We start from the raw sequence: 10,734 nt of genomic DNA, 5'->3' as shown, positions 1-10,734 counted from the left end.
TATAATGTATGAAAGGTGTGATTGATTACGACGAGATCAGAATCATTGTCTAACCACGTTCGATCAATAAATATATTATAAAAAATGAAATCCCGCTTTCACAACTGCTTCGATCTCCCTTTAATCGGATGATGCCTGGACATACCATGCTGATTAGATAGTAAACACATTTAAATATTGCATGCAAAAGAAGCAAATTGTCCACGATGATTAGATAAAAAACAACTTACGTAAGTGTCTGCGTAAGACTTAGTTGGTACTGCCGCTGCAGAAGCCGATGCCTCGCCACCACAAACGTGACAAAATTGCCTGTCACGAAATCCTTCACTAGACTTCGCAGAATTAACTCCTTGTCTATGATTTTTGCTGATTTACCACAAAAAGTCTGGATTTTTTATGCCTTTTACTGTTTCCTCAGACCTTTAATTCAAACGACAAATATGACATATATTACACATTAATGGCTTCTTTCAGGTTATGTGGCAGTAAGAATGTCGAGACTGTTAATCAAAACTTAATGGAATCTGTCTACTGTTGTATAATGTTTCATTCAATGAGTTCAGAAAACAATGTTAGTAAAAAAGCATTTGGCAAGCTGATCTACCCCTTTCAACTGCACTAACGACGCCTTCAAACTGACAAAGGAATGTCATATCAAGCACTACATGCACTCGTAATAATTTGAAAGAAAATAAATATCCGATTGTTAAAAGTATAATGATACTTGATATGAGATAATATTGAGAAAGAATCGCATAAGTAACTTTATGATATATATAGGAAACTTGTTTTGTTTTAAATGATGATTTCACACACGCTTAGATGACGTAATTATTTTGAAAATGTACATGATATCAATTCTTATTAAATTACTGTTGTTGTTTTTTGTTTTTGGTTTTTATCGAACAACCAGGTTTTCTCAATGGAATATGAACTACTTTATACATATGTGTACTATATGTATATATAAGTGCTGGTTATATTAAACTGGAACAATGATCTTTCACGAATCGTCATATAAAACAAAATTCTATTAAACGATCATATTCAGTGATATGTTAATGTTAATGTTAATACTATTTTTAAGCGAAAATTGCTTGCTGCTTCTGAATTTCGATTTCATATCCGATTTGATGACGTAATCATTTTTTATATGTTTCAGACAGCAAGCACCGAATGTCTTTTAAAATTAGTTCACGAAATACAAACGAAATATCACTATTTGCTCTTAAGATTAAGATTGAATTTGAACTACTTTGGTTATAAAAATCTTTAATAATACATAGATTGAAAAATATGTCTCTACTTACCTGTAGGATGTGTCTCAACATCTTGAATAAAATGCAATAGGATTCATGCCACACGCCTTGATACAATCCGATGTCCAATAACAACCTACGTTTTGAGAAATAATATCGACAGGATTAGGCCAAACTAATTCGATACCATAATTAACGAAGGGTTGCAATTTCAGAACTTACCTACTCCTGTTGACGACAAAAGAAAAACACAACCTTAAAGACAACCTTGTTGTAAATAATTACAGACAAAATGGCAGGCCCGTATCAAAACAAAAATAAAACTATACACTTGGAGTATCATAGATTATGTAATATAATTTTTAAAATGGGTTACAAAACTTTTTTATACACACATTGTTCATTATATCGATGAAAAAGCTCCAATAACTACAAACCAGAACAACATAGTAGAGTTACGTGTCAAGAAAAAGGATACAACTCTCTGAATATTATGTAAATGGAATTAATAAAGATAGGGTCAGTCATGTGGCATTTGAATGTATTGGATTGTCATTTCAGACACATTATCCAACTTGACAGCACGTTTTACTACTTAAAAGCACAAAAAAGGAACCTTAATGCGTCCCTCGAAAAGTTAGTTAGTTTTATTTTTGGCCGTAATTAATGACAAATCCGCTTGCGAGACACACAATGTCTAAGACTTCTCAATGTAAAATACGTCCTTAAAGTATGCCCGTTGTAAGGTGGTGGTTTATTTGCCATTAGTCCTGGTATCCTTAGACAGTTTCTTATAACTTATTTTTAGAATGAATTTTTATCCGATTTCAAATGAGTGTTTAGTTTATTCCAAAACGTGCAAAGAATTGTGAATCTTACATAAAATTACCCTTTGACAATTTAAAAAGCAATAAATTAGTGTGTCCATGCTGATCTAATAACATTCTTGCTAAAGTTTAAAAGGGCTGTACCCTAGTAATCGCGAGTCAAAGCAAAATAATCGACACAAATACTCGCCAATGCTGAAATCGTTGAATCGCGATTCAAGTGCAAAATTTATAAAAAGAATAAAACAAAAATATTTAATTGATTTCTGCAGAGAGTGTGGTTGTTTAAAATAAAAAAAAAATAATGCAGTGTTTATCCAAAATCTGCGAAATACGTTACACTGATGCAACAGGAAGTTAATTCATAGAGAGCTAGCAATTAATTTAGTGTGCAGTGTTCGAATGGAGAATGCTTCTAGTTAAGGGTTTAAGAGAATATAATGTTTTACGAATAATAAAAATATAGAAACAAGAAATAAAAAGTCAAAGAGCATTAAAGAACTCATAAAGATATACAATAATAAAATAAAATACGAATCTTCTGTACAGCTATCGTTTATTTTCTTCTTCAATTCAATGTCAACATGGCATCACCGTCAACAAAAACATCAAATCCAGCGCTATATAAAAATGCCCCAGCTAAGTTTATAAAAAAGATCATTAACTTCCGGTTGCGTCAGTGTAACGTATTTCGCAGTTTCGGATAAACACTGCATTATTTCTAATTTTCAACAACCACAATATTTGCTGAAATCAATGAAATCTTTTTGTTTTATTCTTTTCTTCTAAAATCTGGAAATATTTCGGGTTTGATGTGAAGGCTGACAAAACGTGATCTGCAAAACATGTTTTAATGAACTTCAATTGCATAATATGTAATTTAGCAGATTGAGTAGCTAAGATTGAGTGTAGCCAATTGAGTGTGTATTGTGTAAACGAAGAAAGTTTAAATGTTGTTAACCCTAAAAAGACGTAACAAAAATGAAGCTGTTGTTATTATTTTGTTATTCATTATCTTCCAAAATATGTATTTCTTTATAGCAAGTGAATCGTTAAACAATTCGTGGATCGCAAGTCAAAGATCGCGATTCGGCTGGGATCGCCTTTTGTCTGGCAATACACAGTCCTGTGAGGTTATCATTATCATGACACTGTCTTGAAGCTATTTTGTATTTGTTCTACCTTGATACCTGTGCCTTTGAACGAACGGGATCTCTGGACTTTCCTTGCAGTTTCCGTTATGTCATTCTGTAAATCTGGTTTATTTTTCAGAAAATCAGGTTTTAATAATATTCATTTTTTCTCTCACAAAACGATTGCGAAATAGTTTGAGCTATTGTAAGGAAGAACTTATAAAAAACATTACATTCCATAATAAACATCTTACATTAATTATTTTACGGCTGAAAATCAAACTTTAGGGCAACTGACCGCGAACATGACTAATTTTTATATCATCAATCCATTATCAATTTTATTCTGACTAAGGAATCTTATCTCTGGGTTGGAAACGTAAGCCTGTGCAGAACATATTGTACGGCATATTTGATAGATATATAATAACGTTTTCATGTTGATGAACGAAAGATTTTCTTATGATGTCTTAAGTTTGACAACCATCTAAACTATATGTCGAAAGAACTCCTATATATACGTTAAATTATTTCGGTCTACAGCTTTAACGGCAAACTTAAAGTGAAAGAAACATTAAATCTGGTGAATGTATTATTCTCATACTCTAAATTTTATTTTAAATGTTTAACATTTGCTTCGATTATTCTTTATGTCCGAAATAACGTTCCCTTTCGTTTTCGACTAGGTCGACTGTTTGCGTCCAAAGATGGTTTCCATGGGGGTATGGGGATATCATAAAGACTCCTATAGTACAATAGCCTAAGCAAGAAGTTGCCGTCTCATATATAACAGACTGTTGCTAAAGTTTTCGGTTCTTTTCCTTTTAATATCCCGAAGAACACTCTTCTAGTGTTTTATATTCTATTTTCATTCTGTCTCTGTACAATAATGCATTCATTATGTGACTATACACACGTTTTAACCTTGAATTTTCTAAGGCGAAATATGTGTGATGCCTGTCTTTGAATGACTGCATTGTACTTTATAAGAGATTGCAATGTTGCATCGGCTTGATTCATTCGTTTGCAGGTTGATGGTTGCTCTGTTGAGACTTATATTTGTAAATATTGGTCCGCGTTAGGACACGTGCATATGAACTAGATCAAACCCCAGTGAACAAATGTTCTAGTGAATTCATGTATTACTGACCATTCAAAGGCGATACTCATTAATTGATTAAGCTAATCTGATGGGTATGTGGGCTTTTTGTGGTGTTTGTACGTGTGTCTCCCTTGTTTTGTTTTATTTGGGTACTTACCTTGTTTCTCTCAACAATGTTTATATTTGAATGTTTGACTACAGGGCTTGTCCTTGAAGTTTTTATTGAGCTGTCCACTGTTGGTCAGAGAATATGGCCTTGGGATATGGATATGGGAATGGTTTAAGGTCAAAGTGAGGTATATATGTTATTATGTCTGTTTCTTGAAAATATTGCAATAATCTTGTCTATGATTCAATATGTTTGAAGACATTGATTTTCTGCGGTAATTTCTCCATGTTGTTATTAATGTTAAAAGCACTGATGTCCACTCAAGAACTACAGGACATATAACGTATGCCTTTCATTTGTCGGGTCAATGAGCACCCACAAGCATTTATCAATTAAATCTTTGATAGTTCTTTAATGATAAAAGCCAATGGTGGTATGGTTAGAATGAGAGTGCATCATGTTATATATATACTTAGTGCATCGTGATAAATCCCAAAGAAAGACATACCCCATTGTTTAAAATACTTTTGCGACATGGTATTTGTAACTTATGAAAAGAATTGAAAATAGCACACTCGATATGACAGCATTGTCATTATGAATCCAAAATAAAAAATAAAAAACACGAAATACTATCAATTACATTGCATGTTAAAAGTACGAGGGTCAGCCTCTCAAATATAGTTGTCGTTTTAAGTCTTACAGAGAACACAGATGGCGTCATGAGGTTTCTGCTAATGCGACATGGTACAAATCAAATCAGGTAAATGTCTACTTATATACTGCTTCTTTTCAAACCAGAAGTATAAAGTCGAGCCTGCTTAATCTATGAGTGTATCAGTACCATATGTTCTAATGTTCCTATTTAAATGAGTGATTACTGTGTGTCGATGTCTTGTCCTTTTCTAAAATGTGTCACTTTTACCAATAAAATCAGCTACTAAGCTATACAGCCGTTTGGAAATGCATTCGGAAAGAACTTATCCATTATGGAAATCCCCTCCCCCCAAAAATACAAAAAAACAAATGCACCTGCTGAAGATCTTGTTTCATGGCACAATAATCAAGACTGAGATAATTCATAAAACGAGAGACACACAGTGTCATAAAATAAAAAGGACAACATCTCGTAGGATTAGAATTGCTGATAAACAGTTCTAATAAGTGCAACACTCTTAACTTCTCTTTGCATTCTGAAGCGGTATCCACTTCATTAAGAACATTTCAAACATATCCATCAGTTCATTCTTGTATTTCCAGTCCGGATATAATTAAAAGTCGACTAGAGGGGCTCGTGCCGAAATCGGTTAATTGTGTACAAATTGACATAGAAAATGCATTTTCGTAAAAATCACTAAACATCGCACGCGACGTTGTTTACTAGCGTGCTAGTGCATAGTAATTTTACTTCGATGTTGATGTCAAAATCTTCCTCTCAGACAGCGTTGTTTGATAACAATTATTTCGTGTTGTTCTTGCTATGCTATAATAATGGTTTCATAGACTTAATGATAGAATAATTTTAAAGCAGGCACGTAGCTTGGGCCAATTTGGGATTACGCAGATCGATGACGGACAGCTTATTAACCCCTTCACCCCCTAAACTCCTTCGGTTTTTATTCCAAATCCGTTTTTGTTTGGGTGTACGCGCCTGAAAAGTGACGAGTTGCTACGAGTGAATCATCTGCCATGATCTGTGTCAGACGGAATCATCCTGCACGGCCATAGTCACCGGAAACGTTCTTCCGAAGTGCAAGAATCCGAGCTCCTATAAATTATATAACTAAAAAATCTGCAGACGAAGTGCAGGCTATTTAAGGCAAGCTGTTTCCACCTTAAATGCGGATAAGAGTTACAATCAAACAATCATTCGGAATCGCTATTCCAGTCTTATGACCATTATTCGAGGTACTAATATTACTGAACATAGTCGTTGCTCAAAAGGCACGACCTTCTTTCTTAAGTTAAGATGTCGACAAGTCGCCGGGATAATGACTCCATTCACGAACATGTATAGTCGAGAGTTGGTCCCACAACATGTCGAAATTGGTTTTATGAGAAGCTGCGGGAACAAATCTTGGTGACTACACGACTGGTCTTGCAAATGACAATAAACCATCACCGAAAAAGACAACATCTGTGTTTTAATATGACTGCATGTGTTACCTTCAAAACATACATTATTAACCCAAAACGAACAACTTCATCTATCAGGGGAAAGGGACGTCCACACGTACATATTTATCAAATACATTTTATCAATACGATAGTTTTCACTTCAATTTCAGTAGTTCTATTTATGAGCACATAAGTTCAAAACTTAAACTAACGAAGCATGAACTACTGACATTGAAGTCACGAATTCTTCAAGTTATTTTTTTAAAAACGTGTACGTTTTGTTCTTATTAATGATAGCTACCTTTGATGGAAATATTCAGTTTCGTTTTGACTGAATATTGGAGAATGCAATACGCATTATCAAGCGTTAACGCATGCACTACACGTGCGTTTTCTAAGTCTCATGTAGTAGATACATGTATATTCATCTTGCATCTTTACAGAAAAGATAAAGGAAGCATAAGCTTCCAAACCGGTCATCCCGTGGTATTTTCAATCGATTTAAAATGTGGTCAATAACTAGTGTTGGTGTAAATTTGTAATTAGTCCTGTGTTGTGGTGTACTTTGTAGCAGAAAAAAGTATTTGATGAGCTGACATGTCCCGGATAAATAACTGAATACAGTCAAGAAGAATAAAGTAGAATATTTCTATAAAATGAATTAAACTCATCTTTTTTAGATATACATAGTCAGTTAATTCACAGGAAAATACTCTCATTAAAAATCATTGAACAACAAAATCCAAACTCGTATTTCAATAATGCTATCAGAAGCCGAAATCTGGTCTATACTGTCTAAACGCTGTCTATCTATGATAACGTGAATATTATTTTTGTGTTGCTCGTAAATTCAGCACATACTATGAGATTTTTGTTTTTCCAAAATAAAGTTCAAAAGTTCTGAAGTAAAATATTTCTATAAATGAATAATGAGTTCATTGCATTATTGAAGAACTACATATTTAGTACATGCATTTAGTAACATATATTATTTTTATTTCAAAATTGAAGAGTTGTTGTCTGCTGCAGTGGTCTGTCGCTTCGTAGGAGGATATTGGTTAGAGCGCTCTGAAATTATATATTTTGTTCTTTTTACTCATCAACAACACCTTATGTACAATTAACTTATAATTTCTGAATGTTTTTCGGGAAAATGATCATCAATATGCACAATGTTAAAATATATTTGTCAGAGATATTGTTCTGAATTGTGACCAACTTATCTTTGTCATCTGTTCAGAGCAAATGAAATGCCAATACAGCTTAATAAATCAAACAGCAATAAGTAAGCGCCAAACATAATAATTATCAAAAGTAGGTAACAATGGGGCATTCAAAATATGGGTAATCAAATGACAACAATAACATTTTGCTTACCAACATCAGTAGATTTTGTTGCGATAACTGAAATATTCCAGCAAACTTATTAAGAAATGTAAACATAAATAAGTTTTTTATTCCATAATTTAGATAGTAAATTCTTTGATCGACACGCTTTTCGTTGCATATACATGCATAAAGATATGTACTTGGCTTAAGATCATAGTTTTGGGTAGTTCACAAACGACCATAAATTGTTTGCATTCAGTGGTAAATATTTAGCAAATATCACTTAATACAAGAAAATTGTTTGAGTATCAATTTACCTGTTTCACAACGTAACCCGCTTGCCAATCCTTTGCAGTCGCAGATGTCTGGTCCAATACAAACCCCGCCGTTGAAGCATCGCGGAATGCAGACGTTTGAATGCACATGGACTGTGTAAACAAAGAATTGTTTCCTTATAAAATAAATAAGATTTATAACCAGTGACATTATAAATACGCACAATACAAATATCGGTGCTACCAACAATTAAATTCACTATACAGTAGAAGGTGAAAGATTACAAAACAAAAAGCTTTTATACAACTGTTACAATGCCACACATTTGAACAAAACAAATACCAATGTTATCGGTAATAAAGATAAATCATATAACTATAATGTAAATTAAATTGTAAAATGATACCAAGAATAGATTCGATGGGTATGTCTGAGCAAGTACTCATACACACTCTGTACATTAGTATTATTGTACTTGAAATGCGCACTTGTACATTTGTTTGTGTAGATTGTGGTATGAATGCACTTACTTCGCATATTGGTAGTTTGTTAAAACGTTGGGTTTATTTGGATCGACAACCTTCAATCGATATTCTTAGTGCAAACACGAAGTGGGCGATGTAATTTGGTGTGTCAATATAAGTTATGCTGCACTAATAACATTTTATAATGATCAAACTTGCCTTCAAAATTGCTCACCACAAGCACATTTTGTCGAAGGGGATCTAAAATTGTTTAAAGTAAAATCAACACTTATATATTTATTTTGCAGTCAAATGCGCACTACATACATTTAATTAACCCGTTAGTGACATGATATCAGATATGGAAGGGATTATCCGCCAGTTTATTGGCGACAGCAACATTAAATGGAAATGGAAACCAAAAGGTGGTACCCTTCTTTTCCAAGGGAGAGCACTCTCGCGACTTTTGATACGGTAGCAGTCAACAGTTTTCGTGCAGGAGCTGTCAAAATGATATCTAGAAGAGGTAATGTAAGACATTATCTGACCCTATTTTATTTTAAAGATGCACTACTACTCCCAAATAAGATTTTCCACAATTGATAAAATTGTTTTAATATTCAAAAAAGGATTAATAAAGGAAAACAATAATGGTTCTTATGAAGGATACCAAGTAAATTTGAAAGTAATGAGCATAAAACACGATATTTCTTCCTTATAAGACTTTAGAAGACCACAGTAATTATTGTAGCACTCACCGATCATTTAATATTTTTGCGCTTTCTGCTATTAAATACACGATTCCAATCTTGTAATCAGTAGTTTATATTTTCCATAAATGCATTATTTAGTAAGTACTAAAAGGTTTATAAGTCAAAACTGAGGCTTGTTTTAGATGTGTTTGTATTGATTTTGAAAAAGAGTGTAATTTTAATACTGCTAGATGCTATTTTCTGTTGACTATTTTTTCCTGGATGTTTTTATGCGCCAAAAATGCACCAATTCGGATTAAAAATTGTTAAAATTATCTTGAGGAGTACCCCCAAACACCCCTGCCAAACACCTTAACCAAAAAACATTTGGTTTTGAGGGAGGCCCCCCCCCCGGATTCGCTAGTGATGCTGATAACAGATTTCTAGTATACATGCTTTGGCTGTCCTGAAGCCAGTGAAGGCAAAGAAATTGAAAATTTGAGTGAATGAAACACATGCGTACATTTCTATTAATACAAAACAGCCGGGCGTACATATTTTCTTGCGAATGATAGCACTATGCTCATACTTGTATTTTGTTTTTAGAAGCCATTTTTCTATTCATTATTTATTTTACCAAACGAATAGGTCAAAACCTTGAGAACATATCAGTATTATCATCGCTTGTATTGTAAGACGCCGTCAACACTTGACAATTGTAATACACTTAATCAAACAAATGAAAACATGTGTTTCGCATGGCAATAGAAACGTCTAGGGTTTGGGCAAAAACGTTTGAAACCTGAAAGCATTTGAATTTTTTTCACGCCTGAAATGATTAAGGTAATGAATTAACCTCTTTGCTACTGGCTTAAACGTGTTGTGAATAAATAGAGCAGGACAAGTTTTTATCGGTACAAAATGGTGATCCCATTTGTGGGTTGTTCATCATAGCGACATTTGGAATCCTCATTTAACTAAAATGTATGCCGTATATGGCTTCTGACCTTTATCCATTTACCTGTTTCACAATATTGTCCGCTTGCTATTCCTTTGCAGTCGCATATGTCTGGTTCAATGCAAACCCCGCCATTCTTACAACTTGTGCGGCAGATTGCTGAATATGTATTCGAATATATGAAAATGGACACCATATCAGAATTACAAATTTAGTAAGAGACAATTCATCATATTGAATTATATGCGTAATTATGAGAAATAAGAATGAAGTATTAAAAGTATTTTGTGAATGATACTTTTCAAAGACACCATCAATAAACTAAAAAAATACATGTACATGTAAACGCATTGTATGTTGTACATTTGTGTATGTAGATTAGTGCTTTAAATATACTATTGTGGATTATTTTGACCTTGTAATGTAGAAATTGTGTTTTAAATGCACACAGAATTTACAATTTAACA

At 33.4% G+C, this 10,734-nt stretch overlaps 1 long non-coding RNA gene across 1 annotated transcript in view; it reads right to left on the bottom strand.

Moving 5' to 3' along the window:
• Nucleotides 1-6,553: 6,553 nt before the first annotated feature.
• The window catches only part of LOC128233066 (uncharacterized), a 42,433-nt gene continuing 38,252 nt past the window's right edge, over nucleotides 6,554-10,734 (bottom strand). The window contains exons 4-7 of the long non-coding RNA XR_008260605.1: nucleotides 10,331-10,426; nucleotides 8,195-8,305; nucleotides 7,926-7,952; nucleotides 6,554-7,616 (exon numbers count right to left, since the gene is read on the bottom strand). This is a non-coding gene — a long non-coding RNA (uncharacterized LOC128233066). The remainder of the gene's footprint in view (nucleotides 7,617-7,925; nucleotides 7,953-8,194; nucleotides 8,306-10,330; nucleotides 10,427-10,734) is intronic.

This window comes from Mya arenaria, chromosome 1 (assembly GCF_026914265.1).
Source record: "Mya arenaria isolate MELC-2E11 chromosome 1, ASM2691426v1".
Taxonomy (NCBI): domain Eukaryota; kingdom Metazoa; phylum Mollusca; class Bivalvia; order Myida; family Myidae; genus Mya; species Mya arenaria.
This window is presented reverse-complemented; position numbering and strand designations above follow the sequence as displayed.